Source organism: Chlamydotis macqueenii, chromosome 5 (genome assembly GCF_036417535.1).
Source record: "Chlamydotis macqueenii isolate bChlMac1 chromosome 5, bChlMac1.mat, whole genome shotgun sequence".
Classification (NCBI taxonomy): Eukaryota; Metazoa; Chordata; class Aves; order Otidiformes; family Otididae; genus Chlamydotis; species Chlamydotis macqueenii.
Genome location: NC_141560.1, coordinates 70235283 through 70241282, shown reverse-complemented (window position 1 = coordinate 70241282; position 6000 = coordinate 70235283).

The following is a 6000-nucleotide window of genomic DNA, read 5'->3' as shown; positions in this document are numbered from 1 at the left end:
AATTCTATTCTTTTCCAATGGTCATATCTTGAAATTGGAAGCCCAGGACAGATAGTTTCCACTGGAAATAATATTGAAAGTTTGAATTGAAAATGAAGTATTTTTTTTTCTGATAAATTATCTCTGGAAAAGGGCATGTTTTAAGAAATAGTGTGTGTGACAAATTTAATTTTATATATGCCACCTCATATTGATTACTAGATATTAAGTAAATGAAATAAGCACATCCAATGTCTTCTGAGTTATAAAGCTGAATGAGAAGTTATATTAAAAATAAACCTTAATCTTTAAACAGAAAGCTGTATCTGCTAAAAGACTGACAGACCTTGGCGGGGGGGGGGAGGGGAAAGAGGTTTGTAACTTATTTGTTTTAAATCTAAAGAAAGAGCAGCATTAGGAAAAGCAATGAGTGTCAAAAGCACCTTGGCCTCCGCACACGTGCAATAAGTAAAGCAGGGAAAATGAGCAGAGATTTCTTCATTCCTGCTTTTCCAGCTTGTCCCCACAAAGTCAAGTGTTGTCAGGATCCTGTAGACAATACGAGAGCTACGATTAGGCGGACTACACCACTTCATCTCCTTCATACGTGCTAATTTTTATTTTCCCCCTCATCTCAAATTATACAAAAAGGGACACCAGATTTACTGCCTTATTTAATTGGGTCTAACAGAAAGATAGAGGGGAAAAAATGCAAGCGAGGCAAAAATAGGTTAGACTTCTGTTAAAGATTACACCTCCAGGCAGTATTGTGCAATTTAAAGCAGCACTGGTTTGGCCAGCTTGCTGCTTCTGCAAGGTCGTGCAGCCCTCCGCTCGGGCAGGGGGTCAGCCGTGCGCTATTCGGGCAGACGGTCGCTAGAGCAGGCAACAAAAGACGATGTTTGATCAAACTGGCAGTTTACTCTGCCTGTTTTCCTTTGATCTGTTACATAAAGACAGTGTTAATGTGAAGAAACAACATGTTTAATTGTTTTCTAAAAGAGAGGAGGAACCCAAAAGACGGCTGACTTTCACCCTTTCACAGACTTACAGGCCAGCACAGTCCAAGTACAGAAAACGAGATACCGACTTCCAAAAGAACTCCATTATCCGCTTCCTCACACATTTTCAGCCGTAACCCCAGCAGCATCTGTGACAAAGTCAGACTTAAAGCTGAAAACTCCCCGAGCTACCATCCCAGGGAAGGCTGCCTGAAGGCATTTTACATTTTCATTCCGTTTGGGGAGTGTTGCAACTGCAGCATCTCCCATCATCCTTACAACATATGTGTCCAAGGTCAAAGATAGATTCCTGAGACTTAAGTGTAGAAAGTAGGGAAGAGATGACTCTTTCCCAGCTATTTGCTTGGAGAAGAGCCTATCCTCTTGTGTGTCAATGCTGTTGCTGTCCATCCCGAATCAACAATCACTGTTAGACAAAGATTTATTGCACTGGGGAGGAAAAATAAATAAATAAATAAAATAAAAGATAACAAGGTTCCCAATATCAGTCAAAGTTTTAAAATGGTGAAATCTGAGAGCAATGAGCAAAGAATAAACACTGAAGTTAATAAACGCAGCAAATCTATATAAAACATTTTTGTGATTTATCATATGCTATGGAACAGGAAATGAGGTTTTTCTTCTGGCTTGTTCCACTATAGCTTTACGGTATTTGAATCAGATCATCTGATCCAACTTCGACTGCAGCAACCAAGCCAAATGCCTTTTATAAACTCATAATGACTGGAATGAGGTGAGTTAAGATCAAGGTGAGCATTTCTGAAGTTCTCAAAAAACTATGGAGACACTGTCTGCAAGTTCTTCTGGAAAAAAACCCCAAAGTAACTGATGGCTAACACTTTCTTTCAAGGTAAAGAGCAACGTATCATCATTTAACGAAACAGTGGAGGCTGCAACTTCTGGGCTGAAAAATGTCCCCACTAATTATATAACAGTACCGGACCTCCTTCATCCAGATACTTCGCTGTGGTAAGCAGGATGCAAATATATATATATATATTTTTTTTTTAAATTAAAAAAGTACAACTATCAGTTTACCAAGCTTTAGTGTGCAACCTGAAAACAAATTTCAGCACAGCTCCTGAGGGCCTGCTTACTCTCAGGCTGCAACGCGGTGAGATTTCCAGCTGCACTGGGGGTTGAAGTTTGACTTTGGGTGGAACCTCACCGTGCCAAAGTTCAAGCTTTTATCACACGACTAAATTATACAGGCTCTACACGGCAATGCAGGCTGTAAAAGTGTCATCGTTACCAGGGAACTGAGTATCAAGCTACTTCACTTATTATTTTTACAGCACCACCTCATTGTTTAGCCTTGATTAGCTTTCCTAGACTACGTAAATACGCAACCCTCCACAACTTTTCACAAACATAGGGCTTTTTCAGGAGTCTTCTTCAGTCTAAATGATCCATCTCCACACCCGAAATAATCCCAGACCAGAAGAGTATCTCGGAACTTCTCACATGGTAGAAGTTTTTGCAAGAAAAGTACGTTGACACTTCTGGAACAGGACAGAAGAGAAAGGGAACGCAACAGATGCTTTGCAGGTACCTTGAGCAGCTAATTTGAGAGATGGTGGTACAGCACATACTTCAAAAGGTCTTTAGCTCTTAGTCTGGATTCAAGAGCTGAGTGGGAATCTAGCAATTACTGACAGATAAACCACAAATCTGGCAAAATTGCCTTTATTTTATTTACAATCAAACTAGAGCTTTAGTTCTTTTCCCACTTCTGTCCAAAATGGCATTATGCAACTGCTTAGGTCACATCCTCAATGCCAGTTCAGTCAAGGCTATGCTCAAGTTCAGCTTTGCATCTCATGACCTGAGTCATGATCACAGAAGCGTAAGCCCAAACATCAGTCCAAATTAAGTTCTCCAATATTGCCTGGGAGGAAAGGTCAAACTTGACCACACACCATGTATCTTCATGCAGTCTACTATCAACAAGAGATAAGAGCATGCAATGTATCACCGGATCAATCCACTTCTGCAGTACTGGTTGGAGGCCACAAACCCCACAGCAAACAAAACTCAAAGTGCAGGAAGAATCATAAAATGATAAGAATCATAAACCATAAGTTTGGGTTGGAAGGGACTGTTAAAGCCCATCCAGTCCAGCCCCCTGCAGGGAGCAGGGACATCTCCAACCAGATCAGGTTGCTCAGGGCCTGATCCAGCCTGGCCTTGAACGTTTCCAGGGATGGGGCATCCACCAGCTCTCTGGGCAACGTGTGCCAGTGTTTCACCACCATCATCATACAACAGTTCTTCCTTATATCAAGTGTGCATTTGCTTCCTTCTATTTTAAAACCATTACCCCTCATCCTATCACAACAAGCCCTATTAAAAAGTCCATTCCCAGCCTTCCTATCAGCCCCCTTTAGGTACCGAAAGGCTGCAATCAGGTCTCCCCAGAACCTTCTCTTCTCCAGGCTGAAGCAGCTCAATCCTCTCAGCCTGTCCCCACAGAAGCGATGTTCAGTCTCTTGAATTCCTTTTGTGTCCCTCCCCCAATCCCGCTCCAACAGGTCCATGTTTTTCCCATGCTGAGGTACAGAAAGGTTTGACCTGAGGCTGGGGTATTACTGCCTTTAGAAACCTGTAGAGTTAAGGCACAGGAAGGCTAAACGACGAGTTCTGACTCATACCATGTGCCAGAACACCAGCCCATGCAGTGCACGTGCACATGTGTATCCATATGAGACCTCTCAGTATCTGCTCATTTACAACTGGGAAATATAAAGTACACATCTGCCTTCTTCCCCTTGGACAGAAGGGAGAAAGGGAAGGATGCAAGTCAGGAACCAGCCCACACTGGCTTCTCCTTTTTTCTCCTCTCGGCATCCAGGCAAAGTAGGCTACAAAGCCCTGTCATGACATAGTGAACGCATATTTCATGACTAAGTGTTCAAACGTTTTAGATTTTGGTTTTGTTTTGGTTTTTTTTTTTTGTGATGTTAAAAGGCACTCAAGACAGTTAAAGTTAGATTTTTTTTTTTTAAAGGAGGCTTAACGTCCTAGTGAAGTCCCATCTATATGCATCATTGAGGAAAGTTTCCTCATGACAAACTTTTAGGTGAAGCCGTTTAGGGTCTCAAAACTAACACCAATCATGGAGCCTGCTACTTCCAACCATAGCAACCCGTACACTAGAGATGAACTTTGAAGTGCTTACCTGTTTTACATCTACTACAGTTTGCAGTGCTATCAATACAGTTACCTTCTTAGCATCACAAACTCATGCCCATAACTTAGTAAGAAAGCAGACATTCCTTCACATTCCTTCTTACCAAATTAAGATTTAACTTGCAGATAAAAATGAAATGGTTTAAAAAGAAAGATTAACATAGCCCAAACTGAAATTGTACTTGGGCACTCGCACATGACGTGTGGGTTAACAGGCTTAAGACAGCCCTGAACCTTCACAGACCTCAACCACCCCCTCCTGTGGTATTAGGAAAGACTCTGGCTTTGTATAATTTTGTGAGAAAGTGGTCTCACATGCCTGTGAGAGTCCACATATCAGGTCTTCAAATAGAGAACAAACAGCCTGTTCCTCCAAGGTGAGTAACAAGTGTGTACTGTTATTTGGCAAATCAATGTAATTAATTTAACAGATGCTAAAGCCATGGATACCTACGCACTGCTTAGTAGACAATTTCCACCAGTGGCTTTCAGCAGGCAATGAGCTAGCTGGGTTCAGGAAAGGAATTCAGAGCTTACTTTTTCCAACATAAAGGGATAACTATCTGATGCACACCAACCTCACCCTTTTTACCCCTGGAGAAGATTTAGCACCTCCATACACTCAGTCATCTCCTGGCACAGCTCACTTCAACAAATGTCCGCTGAGACTCTAGAACCTGCTGCTGCTTCTGGCTACTCAAGTCCAAGTATCTTGGAAAAGGAAAAACAACCTAGGAATAAAGGGGAAGGGCTTATGAGAGGTACTCTGGGAGAAGCTGTAATTTCCAAAACATAAGTCTCAAATTCATTCTTAACTCCACTGTTACAGAAGTGTATCTAAAATTAAACAGTAACAGGAAAGTGTTGAGCAATGCTCCTTTACCGAACTGAAAATTGTACTGCAGCAACCTGCCAAAGGAATATTTGATTTGACTTAAGCAGAACACAAAGTCAAAACAGAAGTGACATTGTGACATGTCATGTAAACAGTCTTTTTGTCCTTTTCTTCTCACAGAAAGTAGCTGTACACGGATTTATCATCATCTTGTTTATTTGATGAAATAGCATTATTGTTCTTCCAGTGTTAACCCCCTCAGTGCCTTTTGAAAAAGCAGTTTTACCGTATAATACCTGCCATGGTCAGTTTAGCAGCACAGAACATAGGTCAGTCTTCTAAGCACAACTACACTGAAATGGTGAGTTTTCAAACCAAAGGTAACTGCAGAAGGTACGTACCACCCACCCAGCCCATTCTTTGTCTTCTCAACATTACTGCACAAGATGTTTCCCTAGTGCTTGATTTTCTTTTCTGACTTTGAGACACTTCAAGTGCTGTATTTCAACTCTACACACTCCGTTAAGCTATTAAGAGCTGTCCTTCACTAAAAACTAAGTGAATCGTGATGAAAAACTAGACAAACCTTGTGACAATTGTGCAAATTGACACCAAAACTTTTAGATCAAACATAACAAAAGGTTCTTCGGCATCATCAACAAAACGCACAGTAAAGCAGGAAGCAACTTTTTTTCCCCTTCATATGGTATACACAAGCAGAGGCACTGCTGTACCACAGACACAAGCAGCGTGCCATTTTCTGAAGGCTTCGGAAACTAAAGAGAAGGTTCCCAACGAGTTATTTCACATATTGTAGCTGAGCACAATTTAGTGCTTGGCCCCTACACGTGAATTCCAAGCATTAGCCTTGAGTCCAAGGCTTTTGCTGGCAGTCAGGGCATGCGCAGGCCAAATAACTACGTTCTGAAATAGATACCTGTTACCCAGAATTTCAACAGCTTCTGCACAATCTCC